At 40.5% G+C, this 19,001-nt stretch overlaps 1 long non-coding RNA gene across 1 annotated transcript in view; it reads right to left on the bottom strand.

Moving 5' to 3' along the window:
- Positions 1–9,082, bottom strand: part of LOC308495922 — a 66,013-nt gene extending 56,931 nt beyond the window's left edge. The window contains exons 1-2 of the long non-coding RNA XR_013993078.1: positions 8,957–9,082; positions 4,974–5,139 (exon numbers count right to left, since the gene is read on the bottom strand). This is a non-coding gene — a long non-coding RNA (uncharacterized lncRNA). The remainder of the gene's footprint in view (positions 1–4,973; positions 5,140–8,956) is intronic.
- Between the last annotated feature and the right edge of the window lie 9,919 nt (positions 9,083–19,001).

Raw genomic sequence — 19,001 nt, 5'->3', positions numbered from 1 at the left:
ATTCCTGCACCTGGCCACTATTCCTCCCCCCACCCAGTAAGTAACTTTTAACCTTTTGAGTATTCATTTCAATCTCATCCCAAATTAAAAAGATTAGGGAGGAGCCTTAAAACCATTTTTTCTCTCAAGTAGAAACTCTTATGAAAATAAGACTAGGAAATGGGGGCAGGAAAATGGTAGAGAAGAAGTTGAAACGAAACTATGATGTGGCTGTGGATTTCAGGTGATCATAAAGCAACTTCTCTTCAGAGGCCAGGTTAATTGAAAAATAGGTATATACAAGTCATTTACCTTCTTCAGTAAACCTAGAGTCGACCCATTAGTCAGGCTCAACTTGATCATAATCCCAATTCGACTATAACTAACACTCTAATGCAGGTGATAAGGGGTGGGGGGCAAAATGGAATACAAACAAAATAAATGAACCCCACTGTATTACAAATAAATAACAAAACTACACTGAAGGGGGTGAGAAAGAAAAGACTTAACCTGAGTAACTTTTGGAAATAGTATTTTGTCTATATACTAAAAGGCTGTGGACAAAAAGAACTGTATACAAATATATAGTCAAGTAAACTGTCTCTCAATGGTGTGTTAGAAATTCTGAAATTATTTTATGTGTAGTATTAGGATTGATTGGAAAGTAAATCTATTGTGGATAATGAAAGCAAAGCTTCTCACTGTCAATAAAAGGAGTTACAAATTAGGATAAGGGAAGGCTAGATAGAATGAATGGTATGTTGGACCAGAAACAAAAGTATCAGTACGAAGGCATGGATTTAAATGTGTGTGTGTGTGTGTGTGTGTGTGTGTGTAGGGAGGGTTCTTTTTAGCAGTGATGACTTAGAGCTCCCGTCCCCCGCCTTTTCTGAGGTCTCATCTAAGGTCCTTAGTGAGAGAAGGAAAATATATTTTTTCAGTGCTTTTAAGGGAAGTAGATACAAGGCTCACGCTGAGATACCAGGCTCACGGTGCTATTCCAAATAGGGCGGCCAGGGAGAGCATTACTAACCCAAAGCACAGAATTGGAGCAGAGCTGCATAATGGGGTAGGGAAGTAAGAAAATACCAACAACAGCTAAGGAGCCCTGTTCCCAAGATGTCTCAATCCAGGAACCACATTCTAGGTACTGCAAACTCCATTTACTCCATTTCAACTTTCATAAAATAGTCACAAATTTAGAGGCTACTGCGTCATTTCAGGGTGTCCTCTTGATCTGTAAAATTCAGCAGAAGTCCTCCTGTTTAACATTTGTGGGAGCAGAGCAAACCTAAACTTTTAGGCCATTTTTAAGCCATTTTTGAATTAACAATGTATGATCAAAACGAAAAGCACAGAAATTCAAAAGCAACTCTCAGAGCTTCTTCACACAAACTCAAGAAACTTACAATCAAGTGACTTTCTCTAGGGAACTTTCCCATCTATTAGTCACTTGCAAGAAAGACTTCAATGAGAAATTATTCCAAGAGGCTTGATGCCACATGGAATGAATCACTCACTCGCCGTTGGGGGAAATCTCTGAAGGGTACTACAAGCAATCCACTTCTGTTTCTAAGGAAGGATCTATGTATGCATGAGCTCAGAGGAGAGAGGATGATTCTAACACTTCACATCAAACCAAGACTTGCATCAGAATATTAGCAGATACTGAAAGGCTTGTGTTGATGGAGGCTGTGACAGCAGCAACTTTCTTTAATGTGAGCACTGGGACTTCTCTGACCTCGGAAATTCTGATTTCTGTTTCCCCACTAACTGGGTTGTCTTTCACTGTCTGAAAAACTTGTGCTCTACTAACCCTCCCTGTCCTGTGAACTCTCTTGATCTGACCAGCAGCCCCAAGAGATCAAAAAGGTCTCAATCAGACTTCAGTGTGTTGGCTTCCTTCAGTTGATTAAACCAAGACATTTACAATAAGAAAATAATGAAAATTCAAAAGATAGAATTATCCATAAATTATAGGGTGAAAGTCCTGGCCAGGAGCTAAAATGATTGTGCACAGCCCTATTTTGGATCTCAAAGCTATGGAACTGGAAAGGGCATCGCAGTGTACTGTCCCTTCAGTTGGGATGGAAGTTCAGATTTTTGAAATATACTGAATAATTTATTTTCATTGAATAAATTGATATTAATTGAATGTTGAATAATTGCTAAACCTAAAACTGAGGACTCATTTATTCAACAAATCATCCATGGTAATTGTTTATGATGTACCAAACTCTGTCTAGTTACTGGGGAAACAGAAATGAATAATAACATGGACCCTGCTCTCAATAAGCGTATGGAAGGAAAGAGGACATATAATAAAAAGAAAAGAAGAACAAATAATCCTATATAACAAAGTTTGAAAAGGATCAAGAAGGAGCATAAAGGAGAAGAAAGCTTTTAACAGTGGGGGTGTCAGGAGCCCAAAAGAGAGGGTCCTGCAGAAACTGACATCTGAGCTGATTCTGAAGGACACATATGAGGTCACCAGGCAGCCATTAGGGAAAGTGGAGGGAGGGGAAGAGCAGGGCTTTATTGGAAGTAAAGAAAACAGCAGGTGCAAATTCAAGCATGAAATAGTATCTTGCCCTATAAAATTCAAGTCAGTATTACGGGCGAGTTAGATGGAAAAGGTGATAGGAGGGAAGTGAATGCCTGGCATAATGGGAGCAGATACTGCTGGGGGTTATCAGCCTCCCAGGGCCACCTGTATCATACCCATTGTCATGCCCTGTTTTGATCTAACAGGCAGCGGGATGCCAGGGAGAGACATGGCCAGACTTGCATTTTGGATAGATGTCTCTGGGTGAAAACAAAATGAGAGAAACTATGGTGACAGCATGCAGTCCATACAGTCTGGTTAGAAATGTTTCTCCCCAAAAGTGTTTTAATCTTCCAAGTCACATTTATGAGCACTAGCCTTTCTTTTCTCCTGATCCTTTAAACCCCATGCCAACTGCTAATGATGTCAGCAGCAATGACATAGAGTATGTGTGTTGTGGGGTGGGCGGTTACCACCCCAACACCTTTTTTACCTGCTCCTTTAGCTAGTGCAAATAAACAATCCATTTTAAGTAAAGACATCGTGCTTGCTCCAAAATGGCCCCCTCAAGACATGACTCTGAGCTCCCAACCACCTGCAGCTCTAAGAAGCCCCTCCATTGTGTAAATTCTGTAACACACACTGGATATCAACAAATGACTCACAGATGATTCTTTGGTTTTTCCAGACCTTAGAGGTCTCACAATGCCTTCTTATGTAAGGCCCAATGGGGAAGCTCTCTCATGACCCCGCTGGTCTACCAATGATCAGGAGAGGTTTCTGCAGATGGGGACTAAGGATAGAGTCACCATTCCTCACCAATTACCATCATTGCCCCTGAAACTGGCAACAGATGGTTTGGCCATTGGCTAAATCCTCAGCTGAATTTCCCAAGAGTCTTTTTAGGTATGAGCTGCCACGTAATCATATTCTATCTGAAAAGCCAAAAAACCTAGAACTGCTCCATAAAACACACACAGTGTTGATCATCTGCAAAACCAAAATGAATTTCCTGTAGTACTTTCAAAACTAATAGCTACTCATAGCTACCTTCCGTTACTTTATACATTTTAAATAACTTTGGTTAGGTGCAGCGTGATTACTTGAATTTACCTTTTTGAGGCTATAAATACCATGAGGCTGTTTTTCTTTTCTTGCCTTCTTTCTTTCTATTTATTTTTCACTTTTATTTTCACTTAGCTGTTACCAAGTGGTAGACTATTCATAAGAAATTAAAATTACTTTCTTTTCATAAAAACATTAGTATCAATGAGTCAGGGTATACAGATCCTCTCCCGTTTTTCACATCTCATTCATAGGGTTGCCAGATTTGCCAGACAGCCAAGTTAAATTTGAATTTTACATAAGCTACAAATAGTATTTCAGTATAAATATATTTCATGCAATATTTGGGACATACTTATATTTTTTAAAATTCTTGTTATTTATCTGAAATTCAAGTTTAACTGGGAATTCTGTATTTTATTTGGCAACCCATTCAAAAAGATTTGAGTTTTATTTCATGATAGAATAGCTAGCCTGGAAACAAAAAATAAGACTAGAAAAAAATTTTATAATAAGTTTCACTGCTCATCATTTTGGGGAAGAATACAGTGATTTCTAAATTCTTATTCCTGTATTTTCTGTAGTTCCATAGAAGTACACATTGCTTTTCAAATAAAACAATAATACAATTTAAATAGAAAAAAATGTATCTAATGTCCTTGTTACCTGCCCACATTGCACATTACAAAGTTAATTTGGGGAGGTTTATCACTCTAAGTTTCAACACACTCAAGTCTTCACTGGGCTAAGATGGGCCTCCATCTTTTAAATTGATGACCCCTTTGTGATCAATTGACAAATTTAATCCCATAATCCTAATGGTCAATATCCATTCCCAAGTTCTCTCAAATAAGATTTGCTGTAGAAGATAAAATAGGAAATGTATTTGCCATGAAAGAATAAAGTTCCTTTGGCTTTTTGTACATTCCATTAGATGGAGCAATGCTGGCTTCACAGCCAGCAAAGAAAAGTACAAACAATTCATACACGCCTCCAAATCATCCTCTCAACATGCTCTGAAAAATCAGTCCCTTCAGACAATTGTGGACTCTTCCAAGGTGAGGTATTATGTTGGTGTTGGCACTCTTAGGGAGAGGTTTTGTCAGCCATATCTCAGAAAGAGGGCCTCAGAAGGGTGTGGGGCAGACTCCAAGCTAACCATGAACTGAGATTGTTCCAATGGCTCTTATGTCATCACTAATAAGAAATTTGTTTTTATAGGAAACTGTCATTAGCAAAACACAAGCTTCTGGCTTTTACTTTAAAGGAAAGATGCCAGCTTCTAAGCTCATCCTTTAATTGCCTTATACGTAATAGAAGAGGTTATTGGTGTAGTGAACAAGCCAGAACAGGGATGTGAAAGCCAACTGTTCTTTATTCCTACCGTGAAAAGTTCCCTGAGAGCTGTTGTCTGAAGCCAACCAGAGGATGCAGGAGATAGCAGATGATTTTCCTTTTCCTTCAAGCTAACAGCAAAGTCCTTTGCCTGCTTTCTTTTGCAAACCAACCACCAGGTACTTCTCAGAGAGATGCTTGGAAGATACTCCGGCCTAGAACAAGAGTGAGTCATGGTTTGTACAACTCAATGGTGCTGCCAACCCGCCTCTGCTCTCCCTCACAGGTTTTGTTTTCTTGGTATGATAATTAGTTGTTAGCATTGTGAATGTGTCTTCTGAGGGGGAAAAAACTGCAGGCACATGTTGTTTCTGGAATGAGAGTTCTATGCATCCTACTGAGGTAAGCTATCCACTCAGAGTCCAAGTACTGGCCAACATGTGGTTACCTAACTCAGAGCGCCACTGCCCTCACACTATGTTTTTACCAGGGAACATGATTTCTAGCTATTACCTTCTACCATGTTTCCCGGAAAATAAGACCTAGCCGGACAATCAGCTCTAATGTGTCTTTTAGAACAAAAATAAATATAAGACCCGGTCTTATTTTACTATAATATAAGACCGGGTCTTATATAATATAATGTAATATAATGTAATATAATATGATATAATACCTGGTCTTATTTTACTATAATATAAGACCGGGTCTTATATAATATAAGACCCAGTCTCATATTAATTTTTGCTCCAAAAGACACATTAGAGCTGATTGTCTGGCTAGGTCTTATTTTTGGGGAAACACAGTACCTTTTGCTGAGTTACACAGTAAGCAAACTCTTTTCAGAAAAAGCAAGGGTTCTACAGTTACCAAAAACTTGACAGTGATCATCTAGTGGTCCTCAGCCTCAGTTGCACATTAGAATCATCTTGGGAGTTTTTCAAAAAATACTAGTACCAGGGCCCTAACCCAGAGCAGGTTAGACAGAATCTCTGGGAGTGGGGAAAGCCAGGCATTGTTGTTCTTTCAAAGCTCACCAAAGTGCTTCTAATGGATGACCAAGGTTGAGAACCACTGATCTTATCCATTAAGACCCTACCCCAATGAAGCTGACACTCAGAGAGGCTGACAGACTCTCCCAATTCCCATAGCTTGTTAGTTAGTCTGCTCTTACCTGTTTGTCTGTTTTCTAGACTCAGCAATCCTTGAGCACCCGAACCATGGTGTTGACATTTAAATCACATTGCCTACCACAATAAATGTTTGATGAGGACAGAAAACCAGGAAGAAAAGGAAAGATCAGAAGCTATTCTTCCCTTTGTCCCATAGCCTCTCACTAAGAAAAATTGTTATTAATATAAACCACTATGAACTTCTTAGCCCCCAAAACTAAGTCATTATATATCAGATTTTCCAAACTTATGACTCATTCATTTCTGGAAAAACTGTGAGTCAGATTGTTACAAAAAAAAGTCCCAAACCAAATGACTTTACCCTAATTAATCTAGCTGTTTTAATCTAAGGGCTTGACTTTTTTAATACCCCCATGTTTCCCTAAGTTCTCATTTTGTGGAGTCTCATTTATTTCCCTAGTTAAACTTGACATTGCTCAATTAATATGCCACTCAAAATGCATATTTTCCCTCAGTATCAAGACTCCAGAGTAAAGAAAAGAATTATGGGAAGTCTGTGCTGTGATTTAGGAGATGTAGGCCTGGAGCCATAGGCCTGAGAATTGCTGAGGCCTTAGCAGAGTCCAGAGTGATCTGTGGCTTTACTGATATTATCTACTGCCAGCTCTGCATTTTTCACCTGCTAGTCAGGTGAATTTGAAACGAAATCCAACCAGTGTGATGTGGTGTAAGGGCTCAGAATTGGGACACAGATGTCCGGGGACCTAGATCTGTGTGGGGACAGAGCCTGAGTGCAGTCTCCAGGCTCTCGCCCTCACGTGGAAAGGTGCTCACTCGGGTAGTAAATAGCCATCAACTGTGATTCAATGGCTACCAGCTGTGGCTAGTTGGCCATCAGCTGTAACCAGTGAGTCATTGGCCACTAATGTAACTGCCGTGACTATGCTAGCAGAAAATGGGGGCTAGTAGGAAGATGGTGGCTGAGCTAGGAAGAGCGGATTGCAGTTAGGACGGCGGATTGCAGCTGACAAGTAAAGTTGGTTGGCAGAGAGAGCAGACAGCAGAGTGTGGATTGCGGATTGTGTGGCTCCTGCTTCCTGTGTCTCCAACCCAGCTGCCAGCGAGACTATAGTGGTATGACACCCCTATCTATGATTCCATGGGTGTTCCTTTTTGGCCTCACCATATTCTGCGTTCTTATGCAGGGAGTGGGAGCTGAGACCCCACTCATCCTGCATGACAAACTGTGCAGCAGATATTGTGGTACCCAACCCACATCCTAGTCCTCGCAACTTCAGTGCACACTGACTAGCCTTCCAAATGTCCGTGTCTGTATACTGCATTTCTTTGCCCGAGGGTTTCAATGAACCCCGAAGCCCTCCTGCCCACCTGTGTAGTCTACCGGATGTGCCAGAGAATGAACATCTCCCTCCCACCTCTACTGTGGCCTTCAATCCCAAACTGACAAGAACTGGGGTCTATCGCACCCATCCCCCTCATACAGTAGTAACTCTGAGGCTTGTGTTGAGTTTCCCCAGGAATTAACGCCCAGTTGTTACCTGGCTCACTAATGTACCTTTTAGTAGCTGCTTCCCCTTTTTGCTCCTTTGCCCACTTCCTTGCTGATATTTCCTCAGCTTATCCCCCAAATAATGAAATCTTTATGCCAAGGTCTGATTCTGAGGATACCCAAAGAACATATAGTGGCCTTGTCAATTTATGGTCATTTGATTTTTAAAAAGCCATGTAATTTCTTGATGAGTTGCTGTCCTCAAATATGAAAGAAGGAAAGGAATTTGAAGCTCCACTGGGTCATAGCCGCAGACAAAGGGATGCTTCATGTGCCTGCTAAAGCCCATGTGGACCCAGCCCCAGTCTCCTTCCCGCCTTATTCCCCTCATCTCCAAGTGCTCCCCTCCCCCATGCTCCTCTCTGGCCACAGGGATTTCCTTTGAATTCTGACAAGTGCCACTTTCCACTTGTCTTTGGAACTCTTCCTTATGCTGTCTTGCCTGGAACACTCTTCTTTCTTCTGTTTATTTATCTCATGCCTACACATCCTCCAACTGTCAGATGAAATGTCACTTCCTGTACGGAAGCCTTTTCTGATGCCCAGTCTAGGATTGTGCTCTTGTTACATGCTACCAAATACAGTGTTCCCATCATCATGTTTGGCATGCTGCATAGTAATTTCTATTTATTCTCCAAGTCCACCTCAGTCCCCAACCACCAGCATCACTGGCCTTTGCGCTTCTTGAGGAAAACACCCAATTTGTCTTGCTCCCTATTGCATTCCTGATACCCAGCCCAATACGTGAACATAGTAGGTACTTAAGAAATATTTGTTAAATAAAATGCATATGTGTTTATTAAACATCTGTGTTGGTGAATCAGAGGACTTTAGAAGTTAAAACAAAGCCTTCCAACCAGAGTCTCGACTCTGCCTCAAATGGTTTCTACCCAAGATACGGCTTTTCCCCTCAGCCCTGAGAGCAGCTTTATCTTTTTGCCTAGTGTGGACTGTCATCACTTTTAACATAAAATCTGTAAAAATTAAAAAGCACTGCATTCAAATAATACAGCCCTATACTTATAAAAATGTGGAGTTGAAATTTGGAAAAGTGTAGTAGCAAACATTGTGCTTTAGCAATGTTTGGAAGCAGAAGGCACAATATTTATCAACTATTAAGATCAATGCAGACTTCCTAGGTGTGGATCTTTAGAACATTCCTTTGCACTTGGTGGCCTGATGGGCTTTATCTCAAAAATTCCTAGATCCTTTAGGCATGGGGCCAAGTGAAGAAAGCCATTCCCAAATTTTCCAACCACCACCTGTCTTAAAGTAGAGTTTAAATACTTTAGCATGTTCAGAGGCCTCTTGAGGCCCAAGTTTGCCTACCTTTCTCTCGAGGCTCCTCTTCCTCCATATTCTGCCTCATGCTTTCCTTGTACATTTATTCGCAGGCATAATATTGTTTCACATCTCTGTGCTCTGGCCCCTGCTATTCACCCAACCACAGACTCCTCCCTCTCTTCCCCACCCTTCCGTCAATTTTGCTTGCCACTCCCATTCATCCTCTGAGACTGGACTCAGGCCCCAGGGCACCCTTCTCTGAACTTCCAGATTGGAAGTTCCGCTTTTGGTTTCCATGGTCCCCTGAGTTTTCTTCCAGCACATTTATCTATTGAAAGTATTGGTTTGCTGTGCCCCACCTACTCCACGCTGAACCACCTCACAAGCTTTGTCTCCTCAATGCCACGCATTGTGCCTGTTACTGAGCAGGCATTCAATAAATGTTTGCTGAAATGTACTTGTTGACGTAAGAAATGTTCAAACTTGTAGAGAATTTCCATAAGAGTTTACTTGAGCCATAACTGACGACAATTGCCCGGAAGCAAGATCTCAAATGCTCTAGAGAATAATGGTTTTGCAGTTTATTTTATGAATCTGAGATCAAGGACAGAAGTAGGGAAGATTAATGCAGGTGGGAGAAAGCAAGGTAAGGATTGGATTAACAAGATAGTTAACAAGATTTTGAGGGTGATTACCTTTGTTTCAAAAGTGTGTTAACCTAGGTGCACAGAAAAAAAGGTGTGGAGACAGAGCCCCAGAGAGCAGTTTCCAGGCTCTCAGCCTCACGTGAAAGAGTGCTGGCTCAGGTAGTAGATGGCCATCAGCTGTGGCTAGTTGGCCGTCAGCTGTAACCATTGAGCCATTGGCCACTAACATAACTGCCACGGCTACGTTGGGGAGTCGAAGGAAGTCAGAGAGTCAGTCAGTTGGCAGAAAAGTGGACAGCAGGTCGCACGTCGTGTGAATCCAGCCTCCGGTGAGACTATAGTGGTGTGACTCCCCTACCTATGGCTCCGTGGGTGTTCCTTTTTGGCCTCACCATGTCCTGTGTTCTTGTGTGGGGAGTGGGAGCTAAGACCCCGCATGACACCCCCCGTGACAAAAGGGAAGGCCTTGCTTTAGGCAAAGATAAACCTTTTACTAAAGAAGTCACTATATGACTGAGAAGTGACCAGCCATCATGACCTGCCCAGTTAGGAGTTTATGGTCAGATCACCCTGTGAGGTTACTTTCCATAGAACCCTTTTTTTGTCACATACTTAACATATAATTTTTTGTGTAATCTAACCTTGTCTGACCAATAGTAGGTTAAATAAAATGCTGATCATTGATTTACTACCAAATTATAATAAAAAGTTTTGCCATGTGCAATTCATTTAAGTACTATTCAATAAATTTGCACAGATTGGACAATGAAACAACTTGGCTTTGAAAAAGAAAAGAAGTTCTTATATTGTACACATGCTTCTCATTTTGAGTGCCCTGATCACAGACACCCGTGAAACACCTGAGGAAGGGAAAGCATTCCAGGCACTAAACGGCAGATAATCACTGCCTATTCCTTAGGTTTCTCACATAGGCGAATGAATGGCAAATATGACTCTACGCTGATTAATTCCTAAACCCATTTTCTATTTTAATCTAATTGAATAGGAGTAGTCCTTAGTTATGATGAATGAAATCTGCAGTTAGACATTGCAATTCATTTTCCAGGGAGGAGTTATTCAAGAACCCTTGCTCCGGTTCCGCCCTGGCGCCTGCCCTAAGAGCACGGAGACCAGAGTGTCCACGCCTGAGCCAGGAAAGGGCGGAGCTGCCAGCTCCAGGAGCCTGCAACCGGACACACAGTCCCTGGGGACCGGAAACTGCCACACTGATGCCCTTGTCCCAGACTTTCAGCACAGCTTAAGGTCTCCCAAGGTTGGATTTCTGGGGCTCTGGCTTGTTTGGGACTCTGGCTTGTTTGGGGCTCTGGCTTGTTGGAACCTTTGGCACACCCCCCACATACCCTGCAAACCACAATACTGCTATTTAGTGAGCTGTTGTCAGGTGATGTGCTGCACATTTGCATAATACCTACCCTCCTCACCCAGGTGAAGTTACTTCACCCTGCAATAATTTTTGAAATGACTTTCCCAAAGCTGGTGAGAAGCAGTGTTGGGTTAACACCTAAGAGCAGGGGTTGGGGGAGAGCGGGGTCTGTATGAACTCATGATAATAAATATATTCAAACTGTGATAATACTTACAATTTCTATGTTTTCACATATACCATGTTGTCCCCAACAAAAACCCTTTTAAGAAAAAAGATATCCTCCTTTTTGAGAAAATTGGGACAGAAAGATTAAGTGAAGGATGGAGAAATGCACCTCCAGCAATTGTGTAGTGGGAGTGGGAAAGAAGCCCATTCTGGTTTTCTGATTCAGAACTCTGCCATCCCCTTACACACATGCACATGTATACACACACACAGAGAAATGCTTCACTTCTGAAAAATTAGAGGCAGGTGGGCAAAGATCTCATGAGGAGCCAGATGTATAATTTACATAACACAGGTTCTTCATAAACATTCCAGGCACCATGAGAAATAAATTATAAGATCACTCACTCACTGATGATTCAACTACAAGCTAGGAGGCCTGGTAGATCCCCAAATTGGCTCACAGTAAGGATGGCTGAGTTCTGCCCTGGTTTCTATCCGACTTTGTTCTAAAGTATAGATTACAATTATGAAAGGACAAATGTGTTTGCAATTTTAGCTCCACAAATAAATGCACTCAAACTGAATTCCCTGCTAGCACCAGGAATGTTACTTCAAATAAAGACAGATTGTTTCTTGCTATGCACTATGATATGAAGCCTCTAGATATCTGAAGATTTCAAACATCCTTAGTCTGAAGGCCCAGCTATTGCATTGCAGTAACAGGACTGAGACTGAGAATAGGGTTTGAAGATAGCCCTTGCAAGACATCTCATGAGACCTGTGGTGGGAGTAAAGTGCATAAGAGATGAATAAATTCTGCCATCAAAAGTGTCATCTTAACAAGTTTGGCTCCTACCACTTGCTCTAGTGTGGTAACTATTCTGCCTGGATTAATATCACATTCATCAAGGATGCCATTTAAAAGCCAAAGCATGCTGAGTGCTGACCTCTATGAAAGATTGCAAAACTATGTAAATTTAATAAGGGGCATTGAGAAAGGCATGACACTGAAAAGAGTTTCCTTGTTACTCTGGTAGTTAAGGATTTACATTAGAATGAGGTCAGGTTGTGACAATTTCTGTTTTAATTTGTCCATAGACAATCAGGAATTAGTCACTAACTGCCATCACCACCAGCTGCCTCAATGCCAATATTAGAGACACTGCCAATCCTGCTGGAATGAGTTAGAATACTATTTCCAGAGAACATAAGAGTATGTAAAAAAATTAGGTCAATATTTAGCTTAAGTATCTTCTGGCAGTAAATAATTTTAAACATAGAGCAGATGTAAATATACTTTGACCAAAAGCACATCATCTGTCGTTTGCTGTTATAAATTCATTAGAGTTCTTGAAATTTTGGAAACTTCAGTTTGCTGCTTACACAGGTTACCATAAACTATCTCAGGGCCTTTGTCCTTGCTGATTCCCCTGCTGCAACACTTCCCCTGGTTATCCACATGGCTCCCTTCAAGGGCTCCTTCAGACCTTCACTCAAAGTCACCTTCCCTGAGAGGCATTCCCTAACCATTATTTGTAAATTTAAGCCTTCCACCCACCAATTCTGGAGCTTCCCATGCACCTTTCCCGTTTTCTTATTCACTGTGATCTTATTTATTTTATACCTATTTATTTTATTTCGTGTCTAAATTCCCCCACTAAAATATAAGCACCATGAGACCAGGGATTTGTTTTTCTTTTTTCCACCACTGCTAAAATCTCTTCACTTAGATGAATTCTCAGTACAAAGTAGTCATTCAGTAAATGTGTGTGGGATGGATGGATGGATGAATGGATAAATGGATGGATGGATGGATGGATGGATGGATAAATAAATGGATGGGTAGGTAGGTCGATGAAGGGTAGATGGGTGGAGGTATGTATGATTATCAGACCCATGAACTTTCTTAGTTGTCTGGAATCTGACACAGATAGTACAGGTCCAGAAGTAAATAAAGAACAAGCTGATTTCTCAGCTTCTCTATCTCTGTTTGTGGCAGTTTTTAAACTACCTGCCTTACAAGCCAACACTACCATTTCAATTCTGAAATCCTGTGTTGATAATATCACTACCTGGTAATTTCTTCACTTATCCAGGACAGCCATGTGGTACTATTCCTTTGAGGCAATCACAAAAGAATAGTATTTTATGATTTAGGTAAAAGAAGGGATTAAAGTGTAACTAAAAATAACTCTATAGGGGGGAGGAGGGTCTCAAGTCATTATATGTGGTTGAATGTAATATCTGCCTCATGGACAAGACTCTGTATATAGGTTAACAGTCCAATTGTCAGTGGCACTATTTATGCACTTAAGAACTATTCAAATTTACCTATTCTAAATGCATTAGAGGTTAGTTCTTATACCTGTTCTTTTTTGAATGTATCAGGGTCACTATGTCCACCAATGTCCTCACTCAAAGGGGAAATCCTGGTTGGTCCTGTTTGATCCTACTTTGATCTGTGGGTCTTGCATGACACCCCTTCTCCTCATAAGATGTACATGCCCTCTTCACCTCTACTGGAGGTGAGGTAGAAAAGGACTTAAAGGAGTTTAGCACCAAAAAATGGTGGGTAATTCACAGGCAATAAGTAGGAGGGAAAAGAGTAGGCCATCATTCAAAGGCTCTGTGGCATGCTTATTAGACAATATCTTGTGCCAGATCTGCTTCTGCTCAGCTCCCTGGACATAGAGGTTGATGGTCCTTCTTTTGCTTCCTGCCCTATTCCTTCTCCTCCCTCTCCAGTTTCCATGGTCCATCAGTCCTCTCCTCTCTCTTCTCCAGATCCAATTTTATTTAAAGAGTGAGATACAACTCTGGTCCATGTACCTAAAAGGATCCCACTTAGGATGGAGTTTTCCATTAGTCTTTGTTTTTGCTTCACTGTAGCTCAAGGAGGGGGAAATGGCCACAGGGAAGAGCATGCCTAGAAAATATACAAATTAATATTTCACAATATAACCCTTTTGCATGCTGAATGAAACCCTCCACATCTTTACTCTGAGACTCTAATAGGATGGGTTATTTTCTCCTCAAAAATCACCCTGTCTACACCACTCATTTGTCTCTTGATCACACTCGCCTTACTATAGTTTTTGTTTTGTTGTCTTTTAACAAATTTTCCATTCAGTGTTTTGTCTTTCTACTTTTGTTATCAGCTCCTTCAGAGCAAGAAAAATTCCTAAAGATATTTTACAAGTTACTGTGTCTTACACATGATAAGTATTCAGTAGATATCTGCTGATGCATTAAGTCCCAGTCTGGAAGCATCTATGAGATACCTGTGATTAAAGGAGGACAGAAACTAGTTGGCATGAAGTGGTATTCCAAAGTGTTGAGATATGGAACCCTCCCATCCTGAGAATTATCACTAGAGATACTGACACAAAATGTAAGGTACTAATCACACTGCCTAAAGAAACAAAGTGACAAAACTCTAGAGGGAAGTTTACATTGATGAGGATGATGATGATAAATACTTGACAATTAACTATATTCCCGATACTGTTCTAGGTCCTTCACATGTATGAACTAGCATAATCCTTACAATAAATAGTCTACATGATCTATGTTCATGCAGAAAACATTTGTGTGTGACATAAGAATAGGTTCAATAGGAAAGCGCAACATAGAAATTGAAAAAAGATTAAGTTTTCTAGTTAGTGTCATTTCTCATTAAAAGTCTTAATACTCACCCCAGGGAAACAGCATATTGTGTAGTATCAAAAGCATCTGTGTATTTTTAATTTTTTTATTTTATTATTATTTTTTTTTTGTAGTGCTCTTAAGCTCTCCATTACCAAGGAAAAGGATTTCCACTCAGTCAGATAACGAAGCAGAGGATTATGCAGTTTGAGTCCCAAGATGTGAAAGACTTGAAGAGACTGTGTAAGAAAAAAACCAATGGAAGACAAGAAAATCTGTGCTATGATGTATGTTAGCACTGTAGTAGTGTCCGTTATGGGGAGTCGAGGTATTTGTCTTCCTTTGCTCCTTTATATGGCTGTCTTGAATGGTACAGCTCATTTCTAGTAGAAATGAATTATGCATCCTCAAATTGGTTGTGGCTTGCTGAGTCTAGAAGGTTCAGTCAATGAGTCGCACATGGTCTAATGTCAGCACTCTGTTTACTTAGAATGTAAATTAAATTCTTGAACTGGGACAAGCCTGTGGAGAGACAGAAGGCTAAATTTGTTATGGTAGGGAAAAGTGAAACACAATGTATCCTCAAAACACATATTAAGTATGTAAATTTGGATAGGAAAGTGTTGTCATTATTCCTGGTTAGTAAATGTTGTTACTTAACCTGATAATTTTCTCCAAGAAATTCAAATGCCTGGAGTTAGAGGACTCAACAAAATAACGAAGAGCTGAATGACATAGTATAAAATTCTGGTTTGGTTGTTGATTTCTTTTTATACCTAAGGAAAATATAATAAGGTCTAGGTGGTTCATTTTATTCTCTGCTTGAAACACAGTAATAAAATTATAGTTAGTATTGATATTCAGTTTCCTGAATGAGGGTTAGCTGACTGGATCATTTGATAAAGCCACAATTCATTAGGACAGAGTGGCATGCCCCCAAATCCACACAAGCCCCTTTGCTTTCAGTGCCACACATTGTACCCCAACATATTCACTCTGCTTGTCACACTGTGGACCAGATGAAAGAGTGTGAAGAGAGTGGCGTGTAGCTAATGCTCAATAAATAGTTATAGAACAAATGTTGGTTGAAATTACAGACTCCAATGTTAGTTTGGGCAGAAGTTATCAATACATGTCATCCCCTTTTTACTAAATTTTTCTTCTATATTGTAGAACATGTTCAAGGATGAAATACTAGAAGCCTGAATGCTACTAAAACTAGTCATTGACATGTGTAACTGATATGAATTCTTCCCTGGAATTTAGGTGTAATACATGTCACCATCTGTGGCGCATTCAGTAACCAGCTACACACACACACACACACACACACACACACATATACACACACAAAGAAGGAGGGTTCCAGGTCTAGGGACCACCCCACCCCAGGCTACAGTTTATGGCAAAGCTGCCCAGCTTGCACAGTCCAGGGGCCCAGATTTGAGAAAAACACAACCTATTTGAAATTGGCTCCTTAGAGCCCAGCAGCCACTTTCTTCCTCTCTCTTTGCTGTGGAGAATTTGAAAGAAAAAGTCATTATACATCCCTTGAGGCAACAAGAACTTAGAAAGGACTCAAAAAGCTAGATCAAGCCTACAGACTTTTTATTTTATTTTATTTTATTGTATTGTATTGTGTTTGTCTCATAGAGAGTTTTGGTTTTGCAGCTTCTCTAAAATGTCAGAAGTGCTGGCATCACTGGACTGACATTTCCATGTGGCGATAATTGGTTGGAACTGAGTAGCAGCTGCCCTTTTCAGAGGGCCCTATTCGACTCAGCTCCTGGCAGTGCCAGACTGTCTCACTCACTTCCTTTGCCCCCTTGGTCCTTAACCAGTTTTCAGTCTTTGACCTGGCCTAAACATTCATTGGTGAGGAGAATGGGAAATCTGTAATAGTGAGAGAAACCTCAAAATATCAATTAATTTATCAATAGGCTTGTGACATCGGCTCCTTGCATATCTATACTCGTAAGTTTCCTCTCCTTCCACTTTCCATAACAACAAGCAAATAATTGCATAGAATTTATTATGGGTCAGGCACTGTTTCAAAATTCATATATTAACTCATAGCACTCTACACAACAACACTATGAGGGAGGTACAATGTTTATCTCAGTTTTCAGATGAGGAAACTAAGGGTTGAATGTTAAGTAACTTGCCCGAGATCACATTGCTAGTAGGCAGCAGAGTAAGGAATTGAACCCAAGCAGTCTGACACCAGAGTCTTCGCTTTTACCTACTACAGTGTGTATCCATGCCCTGCATCCACTCAGTTAAAAATTCTATTCTTCCAAACATCTCCCCATGTCTATGAAAGGCACGCTGGATCCCCCACGTTGGGCTGGTTTTGCTGCCTATGGGCTCCCAGACACTCTGTGCTTGTGAACACCTTAACACTCATCACACAGCCCTGAAACTGCCAGCCCACCTTCCTGTCTACCTTTAAAGCAAGGACAGTATCCTATTCACCATTTTCAGGTACATAGCAGACATTCAACATGTTTGTTGAGTGAAATAATAAAACGTGCTTTTTAAACTTTGTATTGCTACCCTCTTAGATCAAACTATGGTGTCAGAATTGGACAAATTAACATCCTACTAAATGGTGGCATTGCCCCTGGACTCCCGTCTTTTCAATGCAATTTCTCCTCTGAAAATGCGGGTAATAATAGCTTGTGCTCAGAGATATTGTGACTTGTTAAGGAGTTGTTTATAAAGTGCCTAACCCAGTGTCTAGTCATTAAAAAACACTCACCATATGGTACCTACTGTTGTAGATGCTATTAGAATACTTTACTCAACATGCTTTTTTAAGTTCTCCTCAGACTCAACTTAAACTCTTGGCTCCAGGCTGCATGTGACTCCTTTCTCATCTTCCCTTTTCTTTTCTCTATCTGGCATAGAGGACAGAGTGTCAGAAGCCACAGAATAAGTAGGTCTCAGCTCCCAGGAGCAGAAATTGTACTTGAGGGCTTGATACCCAGGGAGAAGGAGGCACATGACTCTTACATGAACACCTACCAGCATATACTATGAAATATAACACAAAATGTGCATGAATTTTTCAAAAGATGAAACATAAGACTTCAAGAAAATTCTTACTGGCTGGTGGCTATTTTGGGTCAATACCATCAGACCCCTCTGAAATCTAGGTCCACTGCCCTATGAAAATATTATCTAGAACCCGGCAGACATCCCAAAGCCTTCCTGCCTTCCACACACTGCGTGCTCTTTCATAGCCACTGGTTTCAATGAGAACCTTCTCCATGAATGTTTTCAAGTACCAATACTAAGCATAGCCAACTCTTGCTGATTTCCTGCCGTGTGCCATGCACCCTGTCAAGCAACTTACATATACTATATATTTTCATAACTCTGTGAACTCAAAGACACAGGTACAGCTATTATCACCGCTTTAAAGATGGGAAACAACCTTGGAAGGCTTAAATAATGTGTCCCAAGTCACATAGCTAAGTGGTGGAGAAGGTCAAACTTCGGCATAACTACTCTTAGCCATTCGGCCACACTGCCTCTAGAGCAGTAACCTGCTGTTTCATTATTCTGGTATTGATTTAAACGTGCATATTGAATCCTCGAGATGAATAGGTGAAATTCATGTCTTTCATTTCGCTTGTCTCTCCTTCCCCATCCAAACAGTGGTGATATATACCTAGTAGACTAAATAAATACATCTTAGCACATAGACCCTTACAAATTGAGGAAAAGTTTTGTTTTAGATCCTTTCTTTTTCTTTAAGATTTCATGTTTGTGCACGATCTAGAATATCTTGCAATAAAGCATAAATGTATATTACATTTTAAAGCCTTTCAATGGTCCATTTCATTATAAAAATAGCACATACTGGGTAAAAAATGAGAGCATTCCACTTTAAGTACATTTTAAGCCCCTCCAGAAAAGCTAAAATATTGGTATTATTCTGTTCAGCCAATGGCGAGAAGGAATTCTAAGCGGAAGTCTAGTAAAACCCTACATTAAAAATTAAAAATAGAAATATAAAATGATAGGCTAGACAAGGAACAAGTATCTTAAATTACAAAAAAATAAACAGGAGAATTTTAGAATATATTGGTCTTCCCCCGTCCTGTTCAACAGCTCCCATCCAAATGTCAAGTGAGAACTTCAACAGCAAGATAGTGTGCAAGGAAAAGCCAAATCAAGTGAGAAACACATTCACTAAAATGTGTTTAACCATTTACAATGTCTAAATTTTCACAGT

This window comes from Rhinolophus hipposideros (assembly GCF_964194185.1).
Source record: "Rhinolophus hipposideros genome assembly, chromosome: 3".
NCBI lineage: Eukaryota > Metazoa > Chordata > Mammalia > Chiroptera > Rhinolophidae > Rhinolophus > Rhinolophus hipposideros.
Note: the sequence above shows the minus strand (reverse complement) of the source record. Positions and strands in the feature narration are given on the sequence as shown.